General features: G+C 42.8%; 1 protein-coding gene across 7 annotated transcripts in view; it reads right to left on the bottom strand.

The window, feature by feature from the left end:
* The window catches only part of LOC110500629 (protein phosphatase 3 catalytic subunit alpha), a 150898-nt gene that overhangs the window by 78844 nt on the left and 47931 nt on the right, over positions 1-24123 (bottom strand). The window contains exon 2 of one of the 7 annotated variants that reach the window (XM_090214741.1): positions 17641-17783. The exons of the other annotated variants lie outside the window; for them this stretch is intronic. The gene's annotated coding sequence lies outside the window, so the exon portion shown is untranslated. The remainder of the gene's footprint in view (positions 1-17640; positions 17784-24123) is intronic. 7 annotated transcript variants of the gene reach the window in all.

The raw sequence follows: 24123 nt of genomic DNA, 5'->3' as shown, positions 1-24123 counted from the left end.
AGAACCCCTATACTATATAAATTGATGCATATGTAGCCATATAATTACATATAGAATGTGAATTAAAGGATCTCTATGCATGTAGCCTACATGACTCAGTAAATATGGCCCAAGCTCACCACGTTTCAGTGCACACAGTGAGACACATAACATACACGTCTTGAGGGGGGAAGAGTCTTGATCGACATAACATAGTGGGACTCGATCATCTGGCCCTGTGGGGAAAAATAGATTTCCCACAGGGCCAGATCTTTCCTCGATTCATTTTCCCAGGAGCTCAGCAATAGTTCAATAGTCCTTTTTCTAAAATACAGGGGTTTGTCAGTACTTGAAATGATTAAATGAGCAACATTCAGCGTTCATGCTCAGTACTAGACACGCAATGGGAGAACCCCCCCCCAGTTCTTCCACATTAAACTGAAATATCTGAACCTGTCCAATAAGAATGTTATGCCCTACTGAACATGGACCAGATGTCTACACCTCCCTCCCTATCCTTTTCAAATCAAAATCAAATAAAATTGTATTTGTCACATACACATGGTTAGCAGATGTTAATGCGAGTGCACCGAAATGCTTGTGCTTCTAGTTCCGACAGTGCAGTAATAACCAACGAGTAATCTAACCTAACAATTTCACAACAGCTACATGATACACACAAGTGTAAAGGGATGAAGAATATGTACACAAAGATATGAGTGATGGTACAAAACGGCATAGGCAAGATGCAGTAGATGGTATCGAGTACAGTATATACAAATGAGATGAGTAATGTAGGGCACATTATATTAAGTGGCATTGTTTAAAGTGGCTAGTGATATATTTTTACATCAATTTCCATACATTTTCATTATTAAAGTGGCTGGAGTTGAGTCAGTGTGTTGGCAGCAGCCACTCAATGTTAGTGGTGGCTGTTTAACAGTCTGATGGCCTTGAGATAGAAGCTGTTTTTTCAGCCTCTCGGTCCCTGCTTTGATGCACCTGTACTGACCTCGCTTTCTGGATGATAGTGGGGTGAACAGGCAGTGGCTCGGGTGGTTGTTGTCCTTGATGATCTTTATGGTCTTCCTGTGACATCGGGTGGTGTAGGTATCCTGGAGGGCAGGTAGTTTGCACCCAGTGATGCGTTGTGCAGACCTCACTACCCTCTGGAGAGCCTTACGTTTGGGGGCTTAGCAGTTGCCGTACCAGGCGGTGATACAGCCCAACCTCGATTGTGCATCTGTAGAAGTTTGAGTGCTTTTGGTGACAAGCCAAATTTCTTCAGCCTCCTGAGGTTGAAGAGGCGCTGCTGCACCTTCTTCACCACGCTGTCTGTGTGGGTGGACCAATTCAGTTTGTCCGTGATGTGTACACAGAGGAACTTAAAACTTACTACCCTCTCCACTACTGTCCCGTCAATGTGGACATGGGGGTTGCTCCCTCTGCTGTTTCCTGAAGTCCACGATCATCTCCTTTGTTTTGTTGATGTTGAGTGTGAGGTTATTTTCCTGACACCACACTCCGAGGGCCCTCACCTCCTCCCTGTAGGACGTCTCGTCGTTGTTGTTAATCAAGCCTACCACTGTACTGTCGTCTGCAAAATTGCTGATTGAGTTGGAGGCGTGCGTGGCCACGCAGTCGTGGGTGAACAGGGAGTACAAGAGAGGGCTCAGAACGCACCCTTGTGGGGTCTCGACCCTCACCACCTGGGGGCGGCCCGTCAGAAAGTCCAGTACCCGGGGTGGGGTCGAGACTAGAGGTCAACCGATTAATCGGAATGGCCGATTAATTAAGGCCGATTTCAAGTTTTCATAACAACGGAAATCTGTAGTTTTGGGCCGATTTTGCCGATTTAAAAAAAATATATATATATTTTTTTTTAAATACCTGTATTTAACTAGGCAAGTCAGTTAAAAACACATTCTTATTTTCAATGACGGCCTAGGAACGGTGGGTTAACTGCCTTGTTCTGAACGACAGCTTTTCACCTTGTCAGCTCAGGGGATCCAATCTTGCAACTTTACAGTTAACTAGTCCAACGCTCTAACCACCTGCCTCTCATTGCACTCCACGAGGAGCCTGCCTGTTACGTGAATGCAGTAGAAGCCAAAGTAAGTAGCTAGTTAGCATTAAACTTATCTTATAAAAAACAATTATCATAATCACTAGTTACAACAACACATTGTTGATGACATTACTCGTTTATCTAGCGTGTCCTGCGTTGCATATAATCGATGCAACGCTGGGGGATGATTTAACAAAAGCGCATTTGCGAAAAAAGCACAATCTTTGGACGACTGTACCTAACCATAAACATCAATGCCTTTCTTAAAATCAATACACAGAAGTATATATATTTTAAACCTGCATATTTAGCTAAAAGAAATCCAGGTTAGCAGGCAATATTAACCAGGTGAAATTGTGTCATTTCTCTTGCGGTCATTGCACGCAGAGTCAGGGTATATGCAACAGTTTGGGCAGAATTAATTTGCCAGAATAGGGCAAAATTATTTCACAGAATTTTACGGAATTATGACATAACATTGAAGGTTGTGCAATGTAACAAGAATATTTAGACTTAGGGATGCCACCCGCCATACCGAACGGTTCCGTATTTCACTGAAATGATAGTTTCCGGATTTGACCATATTAATGCAGAAAGGCTCGTATTTCTGTGTGTTATAATTAAGTCTGATTTGATAGAGCAGTCTGAGTGAGCGATGGTAGGCAGCAGCAGGCTCGTAAGCATTCATTCAAACAGAACTTTTGTGCGTTTTTTTGCCAGCAGCTTCGCAAGCACAGCGCTGTTTATGACTTCAAGCCTATCAGCCTAATGGCTGGTGTAACCGATGTGAAATGGCTAACTAGTTAGCTGGGTGTGCGCCAATAGCGTTTCAAACGTCACTCGCTCTGAGACTTGGAGTAGTTATTCCCGTCTGCAAGGGCTGCGGCTTTTGTGGAGCGATGGGTAACGCTGCTTCGAGTGTGGCTGTTGTCGACGTGTTCCTGGTTCGAGCCCAGGTAGAGGCGAGGAGAGGGACGGAAGCTATACTGTTACACTGGCAATACTATAGTGCCTATAAGAACATCCAATAGTCAAAGGTATATGAAATACAAATGGTATAGAGCGAAATAGTCCTATAAATACTATATTAACTACAACCTAAAACCTCTTACCTTGGAATATTGAAGTCTCATGTTAAAAGGAACCACCAACTTTCATATGTTCTCATGTTCTGAGCAAGGAACTTAAACGTTAGCTTTCTTACATGGCCCATATTGCACTTTTACTTCTCCAACACTTTGTTTTTGCATTATTTAAACCAAATTGAACATGTTTCATTATTTATTTGAGGCTAAATAGATTTTTTTGATGTATTATATTAAGTTAAAATAAGTGTTCATTCAGTATTGTTGTAATTGTCATTATTACAAATACATTTCTTTTTAAGCGGCCGCGGCTGGGAATGCCGTCTGGGCCTGCAGCCTTGCGAGGGTTAACAAGTTTAAATGTTTTACTCACGTCGGCTGCAGGGAAGGAGAGTCCGCAGGTTTTGGTAGCGGGCCGTGTCAGTGGCACTGTGTTGTCCTCAAAGCAACAAATAAGTTGTTTAGTCTGTCTGGGAGCAAGACATCCGTCTGCGACGGGGCTGGTTTTCTTTTTGTAATCCGTGATTGACTGTAGACCCTGCCACATACCTCGTGTCTGAGCCGTGGAATTGCGACTCTACTTTGTCTCTATACTGACGCTTAGCTTGTTTGATTGCCTTGTGGAGGGAATAGCTACACTGTTTTGTATTCGGTCATGTTTCCGGTCACCTTGCCTTGGTTAAAAGCAGTGGTTCGCGCTTTCAGTTTCACGCGAATGCTGCCATCAATCCACAGTTTCTGGTTGGGGAATGTTTTAATAGTTGCTGTGGGTACGACGTCGCCAATGCACTTGCTAATGAACTCGCTCACCGAGTCAGCGTATTCGTCAATGTTGTTGTTTGACGCAATGCAGAACATATCCCAATCCACGTGATCGAAGCAATCTTGAAGCGTGGATTTAGATTGGTCGGACCAGCGTTGAACAGACCTGAGCGCAGGAGCTTGCTGTTTTAGTTTCTGTCTATAGGCTGGAAGCAACAAAATGGTGTCGTGGTTAGATTTTCTGAAAGGAGGGCGGGGGAGGGCCTTATATGCATCGCGGAAGTTGGAACAACAATGATCCAGGGTTTCACCAGCCCTGGTAGCACAATCAATATGCTGATAGAATTTAGGGAGTCTTGTTTTCAGATTAGCCTTGTTAAAATCCCCAGCTACAATGAATGCCGCCTCAGGATATGTGGTTTCCAGTTTACATAGAGTCAAATAAAGTTTGTTCAGGGCCATCTATGTGTCTGCTTGGGGGGGAATATATAAGGTTGTGATTATAATCTAAGAGAAATCCCTTGGTAGATAATGCGGTCGACATTTGATTGTGTGGAAGTCCGGTGAACAGAAGGCCTTGAGTTCCTGTATGTTGTTATGATCACACCACGTCTCATTAATCATAAGGCATACGCCCCTCTTCTTACCAGAAAGATGTTTGTTTCTGTCAGCGCAATGCGTGAAGAAACCAGCTGGCTGTACCATGTTTCCGTGAAGCGAAGAACGTTACAGTCTCTTATGTCTCTCTGGAATGCTACCCTTGCTCGGATTTCATCAACCTTGCTGTCAAGAGACTGGACATTGGCGAGTAGTATGCTCGGGAGCGGTGCGCCATGTGCCCGTCTAAGGAGCCTGACCAGAAGACCACTTCGTCTGCCACTTTTACGGCGTCGTTGTATTGGTTCGCCGGCTGAGATCCCATCCATTGTCCCGGGTGGTGGGCAAAACACAGGATCCGCTTCGGGAAAGTCGTATTCCTGGTCGTAATGATGGTGAGTTAACGTTGCTCTTATATCCAGTAGTTCCTCCCGCCTGTATATAATAAAACCTAAGATTACCTGGGGTACCAATGTAATAAATAACATGTAAAAAAACAAAATACTGCAGTTTCCTAGGAACGCGAAGCTAGGCGGCCATCTCTGTCGGCGTCGTGTTGTTGACATCTGACTGAAAGCTGTATTCAGTAGGCAATAGCAATGGGTTAGGCCCTTATCTCAAACTCAAATGATATTGAAACCACTGCACAGGCACCCACTTCTCTCATCCAGCATTACACCTGCTAATGCAGTAGCACACAACCACATCACACATACCACTCATGTTTCTATTTCACCTTATATGGGTGATGGAATGGGCCATGAACTATTTTCTTTATAAGCTGCAGGCCTACTGCAAATATAAGCACTAAAATAGCCATGTATTTAGGCAGTGTGTGTAGATGAAGTCAGCATTTTGCTCTCTGTACACTCACTGCACAAGTAACATGAGCGAGCATCAGGAAAAAATGAACGCTCCCATTGTTATCGACTAGGGAACCCTGACTGTCTGTCGGTGTCAATCAAATTACAGTTTACAGCCAGTATCCAGCACAGGAAGCAGCTTCATTCTATGGGTCTCAAACGAAGCAACATAACTGTGGCTACACCACCTTCACCACAGATGCCCCAGGCAGAGTGTCTGAGCAGAAAGATACCACTTGGCAAAAAGACAAATTGGCTGCAAAGACAGAATAGAGAAGGATGATAATAATAATGGGCATATCTTGGACAGATAGAGCATGTGACTTTAAGAAAATTATCAAATTAAACACTGTAGGCTAGGCCTATATTTAAAGACGAAGAAAGTGTTGCCATGAGATAGCCAATGTGATTTGTCGCAACCATTCCATGTACACAACATTGACATTAAAAAGTAATATTTACAAAAATATAAATGCAACAATTTCAAATCAGTCAATTGAAAAACACTACATCACCAAAAGTATGTGGACACCTGCTTGTCGAACATCTAATTACAAAATCAGGGGCATTAATATGGAGTTGGTCCCCCCTTTGTGGCTTTAACAGCCTCCACTCTTCTGGGAAGGCTTTCCACTTGATGTTGGAACATTGCTGCGGCGACTTGCTTCCATTCAGCCACAAGAGCATTAGTCAGGTCGGGCACTAATGTTGGGCGATTAGGCCTGGCTCACAGTCGGTGTTCCAATTTCTCCCAAAGGTGTTCGATGGGGTTGAGGTCAGGGCTCAGTGCAGGCCAGTCAAGTTGTTCCACACCGATCTCGACAAACCATTTCTGTACGGACCTCGCTTTGTGCATGGGGGCATTGCCCCAGGGCAGTTTATATGCATGATCATCGTCCTCACCAGGGATGTAAACAAATTTGTGCACAAAATTTGAGAGAAAAAAACTTTTTGTGCATATGGAACATTTTTGGGATCTTTTATTTCAACCCATGAAACATGGGACCAACACTTTACATGTTGCATTTGTATATTATACTGAACAAAAATATAATCTCAGAAAACAAAGTTGATAAACAAATGCTTAAATTCAAGTGTTTTGGCATCTAAAGGATTTCACAATGAAATCTTGCAAAGCACAGTGCCTTTCAATCCACTATGGGATTTGACCTGGGAAAATGGCTGACAGTGCACAAACAGGGCACTACCCTCAGAGTGTGTGTGAGGATTTGGCTGGCACTACCCATCTACAGACTGAGACAAGTTACCACGCCAGCACTTTCACTGCCCCCAGTCTCTGCATGACCACCAGAAAGAGGAAGAACAGGAGAGAAAAGAGTGTGTGACAGAAGTGTAGCGAAGAAGACATAGTCAACGATAATGGCGGCTAAGAACAGCAATATTGATTATCCTCCAATAGCCTTACATTCATAGACAATATTTCAAGTGGGGGGACAAATGCCGCACCACCCACACCACCCACACCACAGTAAAAGCTGCAAAGCTAAACCCCATTATGAATCATGACTGAACTGTTGTTTGAATGGTTCCTACAAAAGAAAACTATGGAGGCCATGAACCAAGACATGACTCAATAACAGAGAAGAACGCTGCCATTCCTCAAAGAAAAAGTCACCTCTATTCAGCGTGACTACAACCAAGGAGGGACATGCAAACCAGCACTCAAAAACCCCTTCTCATCTCTCAGTTGGGTTTCCAGTATATTTGGAGCAGAATTGCCAAGTGTTGAACAGGATACAAAGAGGGTGCATCTCATTCCCAAAACAACATTATCAGACAGTGCTTACTAATTAAATTACATAACCACAATGAGATGGAGAAGAGAAGACCGTATGCTACTGGGTAATTGGTAGAAAATGTTGAAAGGGTTCAAACATGTCAGGTTATTTGGAAGACGAAAGGGATGGAAGAGGCATTCCAAACTTAGAACACCAACTGGAACTTCTGGTTCCCCCCCAAAATTCTATACAGTTTATATGGACAATGTTGTCTGCCACATCCAAAGATGCTGAATATTAGTCTCTCCCTTCTGACACTTCTGTTGAAACACTTCACCCATAGCTCAAGTTTGTAACATCTGTGTGTCGATGGAGACACACAGAGCTACGTCCCAAATTGCACCCAATCTCCTATATAGTGCATTTCTTTTGGACAGGGCCTACATAGGGAATAGAGTGACATTTGGGACACACCCTGGATAAATTAGCCTAGTTTCCCTACGGAATGCCTCAAACTGCATTTGCGCTACTTCTCAATAGAGCTCCCCCCCCCATTTACAATGGCTACAAAGCTGCCCATCAATAATTCATAAGTCAGCACTCTGCCTAGGAGATGCAATCTTCAGATACAATTAAGGCGTAATAAATTTGAGGGTGAGCCCTCCATATTTAAAACCTGCCTACGGTCCCTTTGCAGCAGCATGCAAGGCTCTGCAATATTATAATATGGACAGGGGATTAAAAGAACGTTTAAGTCTGGGATTATGGTTGCCAACTTCATTTAGGGATGATTCGAAAGCAAAGAAAGCCAGAGTCAGACAGGAATAGTAATCCCACCAAAAATCCTCTTTCTGACAAAGTCAGCCTGGGTTACCAACTCCTTTCTCTAGCCTCCTCTCTACTGGCCAACTTTCAATCATTTCTCTCAGTGGTTCCCACACAGGGTTTTCTTGACCAATTATCTGGTCTCGTGTTGAATCAACCACACATCCTTTCAGGAAGTCGTATGAAGATCTGCGGCTTGAAATCCACAAATTTCTGAGACTGAACAAGCTTTCTAATGAAGCTGCACTAAATGGTAGACTACAATCTGTTACCCACTCTAACACCGACATCATTTAAACCCACTGACACTACCGGGAACGAGGAAACAGTTCTGGTTTTTCTATATTGTGTAATATGGAGATGAAGCACCAGAACAATGGCAGTCATGACAACCAAATGTGTTTTTGTCAGCGTTGGAGGAGTTTAGGCTTCTGTTCTATCTACTAAGTAAAGCAGAGGCCCCGGTCATTTAGAAATTTGTGACTCGTATCAGGAAACTAGGCGTATGTCACTACTTTACAGGAGCGCCATTTGAACGTAAACTTTTTTTTAAATATCTAAATGCATTTTTGGGCAGAAATGCCTTCTGGAACATGTGAACTTTCATTCGCCTTAATAACAAACTTGTATGTCATCTGTAAATATGGATAAAATAGTTAAATTATGAGCCTAGTTGGTTTAGCCATGGAAAAAGAATGCAACCTTCCCGCCAGCCATGATCAGCTGAGATAATAAGTGGGCTGGACATACTGATAGATGAGTTCGGATTGGTCTGCCATCTACCACGCTTCTGTCTATAATATGAGCTGGTCAATATGTGTAGGTAATCCTTTCTAACGCAGCTTTAAAAAAATAAAAAAAACATCTCGTAGAAGAACTGCATAAGTGTTGCTCTCCACTTTCTGGAGGACTGAGTTTTGAAATCAGTGGAAATAGAGTATGATAGCTAAAGAGATTAAGAAAATTCTGGCGTTTGATTGCAAATATGCAGACAGTCGAAAAGAGAACACACAGAAGTCTATTGTATAAAACACCTGACTCTGGATTACATCTTAAAACTAAGGGCAACCATGGCATCCGTGACAGAGGGAGAAGCATCCATCCATGTATATGGGTAAGAGAGTCTAGCTAGCTACATTTTCAGATATATTATACATTTCAAATTTAGTCAGAAAGTAGTTTTCATTTTAAGTTAGTGTACTCTTAGCTAGCTAGCTAGCTAACGTTACGTGTATGATCTGTGTAATAATATTATTTGTATCTCAGAGCCATTTGCATTGCTAGTTATAGCCCAATGTTAGCTAGCTAACATTGAACCTGGTTGGTAAGCTTCCTGCAGATTCATGCAGGGTAGTAACATTCTGAGTTGGGATTATGGTTAATTGTTTAGCTAGCTAGCTACATGTCTAAACAAAAGATTCCACTATGCAAGAAATTATTTCAATAGAATGTTCATGATGTCACTGCTACGAATGTCGATAGACGTAACTGATACATTTGTCAGAATAACTGATGAATTTACGAACGCTCAACACACGTTGAATATGGCCGGTGTCAGTAAATGTTGGCAAAAAAGCATTAAAATGTTGCCAGCAGCACAGTTGCAGTCACCAACGCTCTGGATAACATAAAAACAGCCTAAACAGCTCTGCTAGGGCGAGTAAAATGGTCAAAGTGAGCTGTTCTCTCATTTGCGTCAGGAAGTAGCTAGCCAACGTTATCCAGTTAGCTTGAGTGCTGCTGTTAGGTCAGAACGCTCGGATCAACCCTACTTTTAGGCCAGAGCGTCCAGTGTGTGGTCTGACTGCTCCGAGAACGAAAAACTATGAATTTACGTACAGCCAATCTGACCACGCTCTGAGTTTACGAACGCACAGAACACACTCTGGCACTCCAGATTAAATTTACGAACAGACCCGTAGTATAACGCAGACCTTAGTCTTGAAATCTTTGCTTGTTTAGTACATAGCGTCAAATGTGAATCCTTAAAGAGATGGGTGGGGCTAAAGCTTAAAAGGGTGTAAACGATGCTGAATGGGTGTAGACAAAGAAGAGCTCTCCAGTAGGTACCAAAACAGTAGGTACCAAGGGCCATTTTCTTAAAAGTGAGGTTACAAATTTATCAACTTTAAAAGCAGAATTACTTTCCCATTGTTTCTCAACTGTAGGGTATGACATACAATGTTCTAGCTCTGAGTCTACTTTTATCCAACGTAAAAAAAAAAAACACAATTTCAAATTTTGCTACATATAGCCGAATCGAGCCGGTCGGTCACATTTGTCTGTGCCTCTTTAGCATACGTTAGTAGGAAGGAAGCTGGTTTGGGACAAGACCCTTAGCAGAACAAGGTTTTGAAGCTAGTGCCTAAGTACCACAGGCTCAGCCTTGAATTGAGCAGCCTGTATTTGAAAAGCAGTGAGGAAGATGGAGAGACAGGGGGATATAAACTGAATGTGGCGTAGTGGTGGACCCAGGGGCGGCAGTCACACACACACATACGGTTGGTGCCCCTGGCACTCTGGTCCAAAGTGGAGAATGCGAAGTTAGGGTAAAGACGAGAGCTGCTAGTTGAAGAGTGTCCAAATGGGCACCGTACAAAATCTAACCCCTCTATAAGGACAAGCATATTTTAGTAGTTCATCATGTTTTCAGGTCACAAGATCATTGGTGAGTGACTTCTACTCCAGTTCATAGAATGTTCTGATAAAATATTTCTGAAAAAGCACACACATTACTCAGGTGAGAATTGTAGTCTGCAATGAAAATGAAACCAGTGTTCAATTGATTTTTTAAATAACTACTCCACGTTTACAGTATTGCATTTTCAATTCTCTTAATATTTAATCATTTTTCATCCCTGGGGTATTTCCCTATGCGCTGTTTATATTAGTTATTCAACAAAATCATATTTTAATACCCACAGTATTTTTTTTTAACCTTTTATTTAACAAATTCTTATTTACAATGACAGCCTAGGAACAGTGGGTTAACTGCCTTGTTCAGGGGCAGAAAGACAGATTTTTACCTTGTCAGCTCTGGGATTCGATCTAGCAACCTTTTTGTTACGGGCCCAACGCTCTAACCACAAGACTCCTGCCGCCTCTGTGTACACAGTCAGGGGACTGAATAACCCCTCTACACTCCCCATGGTACACACAATTGCAAAAAAAAAACAGACTTAAATCACATCATAGAAAAATGTATAAAAAATTGTAAAGGGGTTGCCACGGAAACAGAGCAGCACGGCTCGGTCTGATCTTTTATCCATCATAGCAAAAACTGTTTTTTGAACGGAGATGATTTATATGAGATAGTGCTTAGAGTTCACACACATAGGGTTGCTAGGTCCTACTAACTCTAGAGAACTCCTACAGTGCCATGTCACATTGTGAGATATCTATGGTGGTTTGGACTGAGATGGCGAGAGCATGGGACTAAGGTTCTGCAAAAAGATAATTCTGAGATAATTGGCTTCAAAGTTCTGATCCCTCATTAGTTTGAATGGTGTCAGCAATGTTTATCTAGTATTCTTTTGAATTTAACAACATTAATTGGGGTATTTAGAGTACTATGTAGGTAGAGAACATTGAACAGAACAAGGTTATGCCAATAACTACATTTTGACAATAATGCTGACAGAACATTATAATATTAAGCAAAAAAAATGCTTCTGAAGGAGACACCTACGGCTATAGTACTCAGAAAGCTCTCACACACAGGGCTCCTACAGGTCCTCCTAAAGTCGTCAGCATGCTTCAGTTTGGCTGGCGGCTAGTCGAAGACAGCTAGGTGAACCAAACTAATGTGTTCGCATACTCCCAAAAAAGATGTTCACTTGTAAAAAAAAAGAGGGGGAAAAAAGGGAAAGCGGCAATATTACCCCGGGACAGTAGAGGGCGATGAGCTGGTAATAATCATCTACGGCCAAGCAAGGAAGTGACGACACACCCAAACCACGAACACAAGTGTGGGAGAATAAAAGCGTACACAGAGAGACGTTTGACTTATGAGAAAATCGAAGTTGTGCGAATTGCCTGGGATCTACTCAATTTTATGTACCCAGCAACACATATAATAGGTGCGATACGGAGACAGAGAAGATGGTTCACAATGGTGGATGTAGGGACATACGGCCAAGAGAGCTATGGTGGAGTGTTTCAAGAGTTCTTTCGGGTCCAAACTGGTGCAAAAAACCCTCAATTTACCACTGCCAGCTGTCCTGCCAGGTACCACAGTGCCAAGTCCTGTTTTCCTAGGAGATGCAGCTTTCCCCCTGCATGAGAATCTCATGCGCCCTTGTCCAGGTATGTTGATAATATAATTTGGAAAATGATAAGGTGTTTTTTGGGGGATGGTGGGGGGGGGGGGGCAACAGTACCAGTCAAAGGTTTGGACACACCTACTCATTCAAGGGTTTTTATTAATTTTAAATATTTTCTACATTGTAGAATAATAGACCTCAAAACTATGAAATGACACATGGAATTATGCAGTAACCAAAAAAGTGTTAAACAATTCAAAATATATGAGATTCTTCAAAGTAGCCACCCTTTGCCTTGATGACAGCTTTGCACACTCTTGGCGTTCTCTCAACCAGCTTCATGAGGAATATTTTTTGACACTTACATGATTCCATGTGTTATTTCATAGTTTGTCTTCAATATTATTCTACAATGTAGAACTAAGTAAAAAAGAAAAACCTTGGAATGAGTAGGTGTGTCAACTTTTGACTGGTACTGTATATTTGACATTTTCTTGTTACCTCATTGACAGGTGTCCATCTTAATGAGCCTGTGCATACCTGGAACTACCGCCACGCTCGTTGTCGGAGAGTCCGAATTCATTCGGCATCGTGGCTGCAAGGATGAGGATTCTTGGTCGTCCAATCAAGTGTACCCCTGAAAAAGGCTAAGGGCATGTTTGGCCCTCCACGGAGGAAGCTCATGAGCCAAACACAAGATACGTGCCTCACACTTTTGCTGAGACACCCCTCCCTTCTGGCAACTACCAACATGGAGGCTTGTGGCAAGGGGACCCTCTCGTGACAAGGCTTGCAAGTTAAACGACTTCCTCTGCCCCCAGTCGTGTGGCATGTCAGGAAGACGTTGTTAGGAGAGGACAACAACCCAAGGCCAGACAATCATGCAGAATAGGCCTTTGGACTGCTGCCACACACACCTCTTGATGGACACACAGACTCAGTTCTTTGTGTGTAATGTGAACCAAAGTACTTTGTACAAAATGTATGGTTTTAATCTTGTTAATAAAATGAAACCTGACTGATGTGTGCAGTCATTTAGAGAGACTGTGGCACACAGCTCTTCTCAATGTTGTCAGCACTTGATGTTCAAATATAATGCATTGAAACACCTTTATATGAAGAAATGCCAACAGAGTTTTTTCAGCACACAAAAATAAACCTTTATTCTTTCTTCTGAAAGTAAACCACAGTACAAAAGTGTCTGCTGAGAACAGACATGTAAACAAGTGTCTATGGAATAACATGTCAGTGTTATAAATATTTCTGTACAACAGTGTCTGGTATGAACAGACATGTAAACAAGTGTCTATGGAATAAAATGTCAGTGTTATAAATATTTCTGTACAACAGTGTCTGCTATGAACAGACATGTAAACAACAAAAGGGTCTAATGTTCGACTGCTGAGATGTCTGAAAAACAACAGAACGTGTTCATTTCACTGTGGTCCATGTCCTCTTCTTGAAGTCATGCACAAACTCATACAGCTGGTGATCAAATTCCTCCCGGAGTTTTTGGTGAGAGTTCATCCATGAAATCAGCTCTAGGTGCCAGGGCCCTGGGGGGGACAACAGAAGAGAGTAAAGGAGAAGATTCTGAAATTATCTGTATTTATTTAGCTCTGGGACAAGCTCGGTGCATGGCGTTCTTGAGATCTGTCTTCATTCATTTGCAATGCCTTTGCGAGTGACGTGTCGAGCTGAGTCTGCAGCTCTTTTCTACCTTCTTCTCACACCCTTGCTACTACTGGGCCGGTGAACAGGCAGTGCTGGGGCGCAGAGAACAAAAAACAGGTGCTGTCTCCATTCACTGATGTTTGTGTCTTGAACAATTTAGAAAGTAGAGGGCTATTTAGTACACATATCCAACACATGAATGAACATTACATTTCATTAACCGAGACTACAATAGACTGTTGGAAATGTTTGAGCAGAGTTATTAAGTAGGCCTGGCCTAGCTACTCAACTCTGTTCAAATGTTTGCAACATTTTGACAAGCTGGACCTTGCAACCAAATATGACTTTGGTGTTACCAATGTGGGAAGCTTATGATTTTCTTTCTCTAACAAAATTGTGTTTCATAAAAAATTGTAAAGATCATTAGTTTAGTTGATTGGCTTGCTTTCTCTGGATGAGTATTCTGCTAGGCTAGCTAGCCTCTAGTCAGCCAAGTAGCTAGCGCTAGCTGCCTAGCTATTGTTAGCAAAATATGGGTACTCTTTTCGTAGACTACAATAGAAAATACAACAACATACCTCATCCTTTGGTGAAGACGGCATGTTGCTTTCAGTTCTCCCATGCTTCATGTGCTGAACAAGCCACCAGCAACATTTCTGAAGTAGCCTTTCCACCGCATCTCCACCGGCATCTCCATTTCTTTTCTTTGCCTTGACGAACTTCTCGCAAACCCTACTCCACTTTTCCAAACATGACTCATGGTCTGATAAACACAGCTCTGGCTCTGCCACATTTCACTGCAGATGCAGAAGTGCAACTTGTGGATGTGGTGGATTGAGACACATCCAATGCAAAAAAAATATCTTTAGCTTAAACTGACGGATTTTGATGGGGATTTTTTTATTATGTTACTTATATTGACGCACCGGTGCATCAATCGTCTCTAGGGGGTTAATGGAAATTGTTGTAGGGGTTGATACATTTTTCGTAAGGGAAAGGCTTTTTAAACCTCAAATACACTACAAGTTAACATTTCCTGCATTGCATAAAAGTTCAACTGCAACATGGTGATCAAATTAAGATCCTACGTATGGTACAGCATCAAAATAAACATGATACTTTGAAAGTGCAGTGTGTGGGAGCTTCTTTCCTTTGAATGACACTATGTGTATAAAGTGACAGTGAGAGACAGTAGCTGGTTCCGAAACAGCTATCGAGTCCGCCCGTATCGCTAAGACAATAGCATTTAAAGCACTTTTCAGAGGGCTGTAGGAGATTGAGTAATGAGCAAACTGATTGTCCTCATTCGACAGATGTAAAGGTCACGCTGGGGCTTTGTGGCAACATGGAAATCAAAACACGTGTAAACTGTGAAAAGAGAGGGGCATATGTATGTAACGTGTGGTTAACCAATTCCTGACGAGCTTGGGCGGATGGGTGGTCTCCCTCCCTCTCTCTATCGCCTTCTCTCAGGATGTCCCCTTCCTGCATTGGCTCCCTTGGCTCCTGGCCCACAGTGTGCTGCTGGTGGCTGGCATGTGTCGGCCCATTGGAGGCAGTAGAGGAGGATCGATGAGTGGCCAGTGGGGACCCGGCCAATTCACAGCTGCCTGGCGGATGGTGTCGGCCATGCAGGGGATAGGGGGGAGGGGCGTAGGGCAAGGATTAGTCAGGGCCAGCCGAGAGGACCAGTGGGACGGCACAATACGTCAATGAGAACATGGAGGGAACTGGAGGGGGCTGCGAAAATCAGTATGCTGGTGAAGGCCTGTCAATCTGTCAAAGCACCCACTCTCTCTGACTGACTATCAACTACTCAATGACAGACAGCCTTTGACGCAGACTGCCTCACGCAGTCTAAATGCTCATATGAGAAGCACCATATCGACATGAATAGATCTTCTCATTAGCATTGTTTAACGTACAGTGACTCACCATCTCAATGGGAGAGTGAAGAACTCTCCCATTGGTGGGCTGAGAAAGCCACTTTGAAAAATGTTGGTTGATTCAATAAATTATTCTATTTCTTAAGTCATGAATTGAAATCATGTTAAAAGATACGAGCTGAAGGCTGATTCTACCAAGGTCGGTTCAGAACTCTGCGATCCAGACCAGAGCTGCTCTTTAGCTAAACATGCAGCAGTCCCGACCTCTCTCAAACAGTGTTCTGTTTTCACTTGGAGTACTCCTGAGCCTCCCCAGATCTCCACAGTCCACACACAGACCACCTTTTCAAGACCCCTACTTTACAAATACTTACCCATGTTTCCTGTCTTGAAATGATGGTGAATGCATTCCACCGCCATCTACTCTGTCGTTCCCCCCAAAATACAGCAAATTCTGCCCTCAGACAAATACATCACCAATCACAGATACTATTTCACCTTTATTTAACCAGGTAGGCTAGTTGAGAACAAGTTCTCATTTGCAACTGCGACCTGGCCAAGATAAAGCTTAGCAATTCGACACAAACAACACAGAGTTACACATGGACTAAACAAAACAGACAGTCAATAACACAGTAGAACAAAAGAAAACAAAAAAAGTCTATATACAGTGAGTGCAAATGAGGTAATATTAGGGAGTTAAGGCAATAAATAGGCCATGGTGGCGAAGTAATTACAATATAGCAATTAAACACTGGAATGGTAGATGTGCAGAAGATGAATGTGCAAGTAGAGATACTGGGGTGCAAAGGAGCAAGATAAATAAATACAGTATGGGGATGAGGTAGGTAGATAGATGGGCTGTTTACAGATGGGCTATGTACAGGTGCAGTGATCTGTGAGCTGCTCTGACAGCTGGTGCTTAAAGCTAGTGAGGGAGATATTTTTGATTAGATTGATTGATTTGATAGATTTTTGCAGTTCGTTCCAGTCATTGGCAGCAGAGAACTGGAAGGAAAGACGACCAAAAGAGGAATTGGCTTTGGGGGTGACCAGTGAGATATACCTGCTGGAGCACGTGCTATGAGTGGGTGCTGCTATAGTGACCAGTGAGCTGAGATAAGGCGGGGCTTTACCTAGCAGAGACTTGTAGATAACCTGTAGCCAGTGGGTTTGGAGACGAGTATGAAGCGAGGGCCAAGCAACGAGAGCGTACAGGTCGCAATGGTGGGTAGTGTATGGGGCTTTGGTGACAAAACGGATGGCACTGTGATAGACTGCATCCAGTTTGTTGAGTATAATGTTGGAGGCTATTTTATAGATGACATCACCAAAGTCGAGGATCGGTAGGATGGTCAGTTTTACAAGGGTACTAGACGAGCATGTCGCAAAAACCCTTACCATGACTTCAGCAACCCTCTAGAGAGCAGTGACATCCCAAACTCAGAAGTCTTCAGAACTCTTAGCCCATGACACTAGTCATCTCATGACATGACATTGCAACTTGCTATTTGCTAAGTGTGGCATGATCTCCTGCACTGTAGCATCTCCCTAACTGTAGCATCTCATGCGCTAAAAAGCCTAGCCAGCTGACTGACAGCCACTGAAGAAGATGTTAGTTCCCTAGTTGTGGTGCCATGTGGAGGCCTGTCTCTCCCCATGCCATGACACATGATTAGCTTTCATTAGAGCTGGGGAAGTGTAAATCAGCTTCAGAGCGGAACCTCACATGATGGCGCCAACAGAGTTGGCAGCATGGTGACTAGCTCTTAAGGAACTCTGCAGTATTTTGTTTGTTTATGTTGTTTGTCTATTTTTTACGTTATTAGCTCAGGAATTGTTTCATGTCATTACATACAGCCGGGAATAACTTTTGGATATTAGAGCGGCGGTAACTCACCAGAACTTCCAGCATTACGACCAGGCTTACGAGCGGATCCTTTGTTTGCTCTCCCCAGAGCAATTGAACTTACTCCAGAGGCTGACCCAAAGCAACACCGACGGAGAAGAGGTACTCGAGGCTGTCATGTTCGTCGTCTTCCTCTGATGAGGAGTAAGATAGATCGGACCAATTTGCAGCGTGGTAAGTGTCCATAATTTAATAAGGAAAACTGAACACTACAAAATACAAAACAACAACGAGAAACAAACTAAACAGTCCCGTGTGGCTCAAACACAAACACGGAAAATAAACACCCACAACTCAAAAGTGAAACCAGGCTACCTAAGTATGATTCTCAATCAGGAACAACGATTGACAGCTGCCTCTGATTGAGAACCATACTGGGCCGAACACAGAAATCCCAAATTATAGAAAAACAAACATAGACAACCCACCCAACTCACGCCCTGACCATACTAAAACAAAGATATAATAACAGAACTAAGGTCAGAACGTGACAGAGGCGGTCTTCTGGTCCGATTTAGGAAGCGTACACACCACCCACCGCTCCTGACTATTTTACTCGCTAATGTCTAATCTCTGGATAATAAAATTGATGAGCTCAAGGCGAGCCTTGCTTTTCAAAGAGACACCAGGGATTGTAACATACTCTGCTTCACGGAAACATGGCCCTCTTGAGATATACTGTCTGACTCTGTAAAGCCAGTTGGTTTCTCAGTACATCGCGCCGACAGGAACAAACATGTCTCCGGGAAGCAGAAGGGTGGAGGTATATGTTTTACGATTAACGACTTATGGTGTAACTGTGATCACATACAGGAACTCAAGTCCTTCTGTTCACCCGACATAGAATATCTCACAATCAAATGCCGACAGTACTATCTCCCGAGATAATTTTCATCAATAATAGTCACAGCGGTCTATATCCCTCCCCAAGCGGATACCACGACGGCGCTCAAAGAACTTCACTGGACTTTATGCTGTCTATCGTTGTCTCTGATTGGGAATCATACTTAGGCAGCCTTTTTCCCACCTGTGTTTGTGGGTAATTATTTAATTATTTTTCTGTGTGTGTTCGTGTGCGCCACTGTTGCGTCACGTTCGGTTTCTGTTTACCTGTTTTTGGTGAAAGTTTCACTTTATTAAAAGATGTGGAATTACATGCACGCTGCGCCATGGCTCATCTATGACAGGGAGTTTGAACACAGTGAACGTGACAGTGGTAGCCATGCTGGTTAAGTGTGCCTTGAATTCTAAATAAATCACCAGCAAAGTGTCACCAGCAAAGCACCCCCACAACATAAGACCTCCTCCCCCATGCTTTATGGTGGGAAATACACATAAGAAGAAGATCATTAAGAAGAGAAGACATTCGACAAATTCACTTTTAACAAGGCACACCTGTTAATTGAAATGTATTCCAGGTGACTACCTCATGAAGCTGGTTGAGAGAATGCCATGAGTGCGCAAAGCTATCACCAAGGCAAAGGGTGGCTATTTGACTAATCTCAAAAAATGTAACCTATTTTGATTTGTTTAACACTTGTTTGGTTACTACATGATTCCATATGTGTTATTTCATATTTTTGATGTCTTCACTATTATTCTATAATGTAAAAAATAGTAAAAATAAAGAAAAACCCTTGAATGAGTAGGTGTTCGAAAACTTTTGACCTGTAGTGTATACAGTGGGGCAAAAAAGTATGTAGTCAGCCACCAATTGTGCAAGTTCTCTCACTTAAAAAGATGAGAGAGGTCTGTAATTTTCATCATAGGTACACTTCAACTATGACAGACAAAATGAGAAAAAAAATACAGAAGATCACATTGTAGGCTTTTTAATGAATTTATTTGAAAATTATGGTGGAAATAAGTATTTGGTCACCTACAAACAAGCAAGATTTCTGGCTCTCACAGACCTGTAACTTCTTCTTTAAGAGGCTCCTCTGTCCTCCACTCGTTACCTGTATTAATGGCACCTGTTTGAACTTGTTATCAGTATAAAAGACACCTGTCCACAACCTCAAACAGTCACACTCCAAACTCCACTATGGCCAAGACCAAAAAGCTGTCAAAGGACACCAGAAACAAAATTGTAGACCTGCACCAGGCTGGGAAGACTGAATCTGCAATAGGTAAGCAGCTTGGTTTGAAGAAATCAACTATGGGAGCAATTACTAGGAAATGTAAGACATACAAGACCACTGATAATCTCCCTCGATCTGGGGCTCCACGCAAGATCTCACCCCGTGGGGTCAAAATGATCCCTAGTGAATGACCTGCAGAGAGCTGGGACCAAAGTAACAAAGCCTACCGTCAGTAACACACTACGCCGCCAGGGACTCAAATCCTGCAGTGCCAGACGTGTCCCCCTGCTTAAGCCAGTACATGTCCAGGCCCGTCTGAAGTTTGCTAGAGAGTATTTGGATGATCCAGAAGAAGATTGGGAGAATGTCATATGGTCAGATGAAACCAAAATATAACTTTTTGGTAAAAACTCAACTCGTTGTGCTTGGAGGACAAAGAATGCTGAGTTGCATCCAAAGAACACCATACCTACTGTGAAGCATGGGGGTGGAAACATCATGCGTTGGGGCTGTTTTTCTGCAAAGGGACCAGGAAGACTGATCCGTGTAAAGGAAAGAATGAATGGGGCCATGTATCGTGAGATTTTGAGTGAAAACCTCCTTCCATCAGCAAGGGCATTGAAGATGAAACGTGGCTGGGTCTTTCAGCATGACTATGATCCCAAACACACCGCCCGGGCAACGAAGGAGTGGCTTCATAAGAAGCATTTCAAGGTCCTGGAGTGGCCTAGCCAGTCTCCAGATCTCAACCCCATAGAAAATCTTTGGAGGGAGTTGAAAGTCCGTGTTGCCCAGCAACAGCCCCAAAACATCACTGCTCTAGAGGAGATCTGAATGGAGGAATGGGCCAAAATACCAGCAACAGTGTGTGAAAACCTTGTGAAGACTTACAGAAAACGTTTGACCTCTTGTTATATACCCTTTGTTGGTAAAATGACAAAGTATTGAGATAAACTTTTGTTATTGACCAAATACTTATTTTCCACCATAATTTGCAAATAAATTCATAAAAAATCCTACAATGTGATTTTCTGGATTTTTTTCTTCTAATTTTGTCTGTCATAGTTGAAGTGTACCTATGATGAAAATTACAGGCCTCTCTCATCTTGTTAAGTGGGAGAACTTGCACAATTGGTGGCTGACTAAATACTTTTTTGCCCCACTGTATGTATATATATTCTTAATCCATTCCTTACTTAGATGTATGTGTATTTTGGGTATATGTTGTGAAACTGTTAGATATTACTTGTTAGATACTACTGAACTGTTGGAGCTAGGAACACAAGCATTTCGCTACACCCGCAATAACATCTGCTAAATATGTGAATGTGACCAATAAAATTTGATTTGATAGGGTCCTACTGGAGGAAGCACATTTAACTAAATTGCTGCCGAAGTATTGATAGGGAGCTTCCATTCATCTGGAAAATGCTGCTGCACATTACTACAACAGATTACAGCAAGATCCACTTGCAGGATACACATACTCAGAACTCAGTGTTAACAAATGAGACATGTATATCCGCCAACCCTCCATTTCAAAATGGATTTGAAGTGTTTCAATGTTTCAACAGTATGCTATAAAATGTCCAAGTCTAAAAAAAGCTATATACTGCTACGCTAATAATGTCTATTTGTGTCCGTGGTCAGTTTGTTATCCTTAATCTACAAGGTAACTTGATTGAGACCACACCCCTCTGAAGGACTAGAAGGGCATGTTTTGGTCCTCTTGCCCCTCCCGCCAGACCAAACGGTGAACATGAAGGTCAGGCTGGAAGGAAACTGGAGAGTATGTTTGGATTTCGCACTTGACGCAAACCTGCACACAAGAAGCATCTTTGTCTCCCTCCACTGCAACTCTCCATCATTCTGTCAGCTCGACCGGCCTGCGTTTACGGAAAGCTGACGATACCTGTCTGATGAGGAGAACATGCATCCACACTAACCCCGCTGGAGAGTTCCCCTGTGGCCAGACGGCCACTTTACAAAGCGGCCCTTGTTGTTGGCGGGTTGTTCCGAGAGCCGACATTGACATTCTGAAGGGCGGCAACTCGCCAAAGAACAAGGTGCAGTTAGGGTGCCGATGCTTTTGCATGGTGTTGATTAACATTTAGAAGAGAAGTTTGAGTTAATTTGATACAATATGGGGCTCCAAAATGTGTTCTGTGTTTATTTTGGAGGGGTACCTGATTATGGAGCCTGTTTCATTGACCCAGATAATCATTTTTGTTATTAGTTGTGGATTTTAATCCAGATTCAATTGGTTTCATCCTGGCCTAAAGTAGGATTGGTGGATATCAGACAAAAGGAACGCGTGGCTTTTCTCTGCAACGTCACTATTATTACACTCCGTTATTATCCGTAGCATTTCATTATTATTATTATTTAAGATATTACCTCTAAATATTAGTCTAGTATACAAATTAAGAAATGTCAAATTGGAGAGGAATTTCGAAGAAAAAAAAAAACATTTCCCCCTCCACTTTTCAGGACAATTCGTATTTCATGATTCATTCAGTTGCACCCCATTTAATAAGAGAGGAAACTCAAAACTGGCACTTGTCATTATTCCTTACACATATGCTGACCCTGCAACAAGACAAAAAACTTTTTTAAAGAGATACAGTCCAGACAGGCTATGCCTATTTTAGGAAACTTTCTGAATTGACATAGAGAGTTACTGAACTCCTACACGCACACCCACCCACCTAAAGGACCCATCAATCAAAGCCGCCTGCAGGACATCTCACTCAGACAAATCACATTTGTTCTTTCCCAAAAATGTATTCAAAACCGTGCCTTAGCTTTAATTCCTTTCTGTAGGGTATCAAATAGTCTACATTACAGGATAATGCTAAATCAATGTAACCTATCAGATAAATTGACGAGAAAAGTTTTAAGAGGGATATATAGAGACAGTCGTGATACTGCATTATAGGCTGCATGAAGATGAAATGAACAACCATTACAAAATAGTAACATATGCATGCAACCTGTCCATAGCCTAATGATCAGCCTATCCATAGCCTAATGATCAGCCTATCCATAGCCTAATGATCAGCCTATCCATAGCCTAATGATCAGCCTATCCATAGCCTAATGATCAGCCTGTCCATAGCCTAATGATCAGCCTGTCCATAGCCTAATGATCAGCCTGTCCATAGCCTAATGATCAGCCTATCCATAGCCTAATGATCAGCCTATCCATAGCCTAATGATCAGCCTATCCATAGCCTAATGATCAGCCTATCCATAGCCTAATGATCAGCCTATCCATAGCCTAATGATCAGCCTATCCATAGCCTAATGATCAGCCTGTCCATAGCCTAATGATCAGCCTATCCATAGCCTAATGGTCAGCCTGTCCATAGCTTAATGATCAGCCTGTTCATAGCCTAATGATCAGCCTATCCATAGCCTAATGGTCAGCCTATCCATAGCCTAATGGTCAGCCTGTCCATAGCCTAATGATCAGCCTGTCCATAGCCTAATGATCAGCCTATCCATAGCCTAATGGTCAGCCTATCCATAGCCTAATGGTCAGCCTGTCCATAGCCTAATGGTCAGCCTGTCCATAGCCTAATGATCAGCCTATCCATAGCCTAATGGTCAGCCTATCCATAGCCTAATGGTCAGCCTGTCCATTGCCTAATGATCAGCCTGTCCATAGCCTAATGGTCAGCCTGTCCATAGCCTAATGATCAGCCTATCCATAGCCTAACGGTCAGCCTATCCATAGCCTAATGGTCAGCCTGTCCATAGCCTAATGATCAGCCTGTCCATAGCCTAATGGTCAGCCTATCCATAGCTTAATGACCAACCTGTCCATAGCCTAATGATCAGCCTATCCATAGCCTAATGATCAGCCTGTCCATAGCCTAATGATCAGCCTATCCATAGCCTAATGGTCAGCCTGTCCATAGCCTAATGGTCAGCCTGTCCATAGCCTAATGGTCAGCCTATCCATAGCCTAATGATCAGCCTGTCCATAGCCTAATGATCAGCCTATCCATAGCCTAATGGTCAGCCTGTCCATAGCCTAATGGTCAGCCTATCCATAGCCTAATGGTCAGCCTGTCCATAGCCTAATGGTCAGCCTATCCATAGCCTAATGGTCAGCCTGTCCATAGCCTAATGATCAGCCTGTCCATAGCCTAATGATCAGCCTGTCCATAGCCTAATGATCAGCCTATCCATAGCCTAATGGTCAGCCTGTCCATAGCCTAATGATCAGCCTGTCCATAGCCTAATGATCAGCCTATCCATAGCCTAATGGTCAGCCTGTCCATAGCCTAATGGTCAGCCTGTCCATAGCCTAATGATCAGCCTGTCCATAGCCTAATGGTCAGCCTGTCCATAGCCTAATGGTCAGCCTGTCCATAGCCTAATGATC

The sequence above is a fragment of the Oncorhynchus mykiss genome, chromosome 21 (assembly GCF_057628025.1).
Source record: "Oncorhynchus mykiss isolate SJ-2025 chromosome 21, ASM5762802v1, whole genome shotgun sequence".
NCBI classification, from domain to species: Eukaryota; Metazoa; Chordata; class Actinopteri; order Salmoniformes; family Salmonidae; genus Oncorhynchus; species Oncorhynchus mykiss.
Note: the sequence above shows the minus strand (reverse complement) of the source record. Positions and strands in the feature narration are given on the sequence as shown.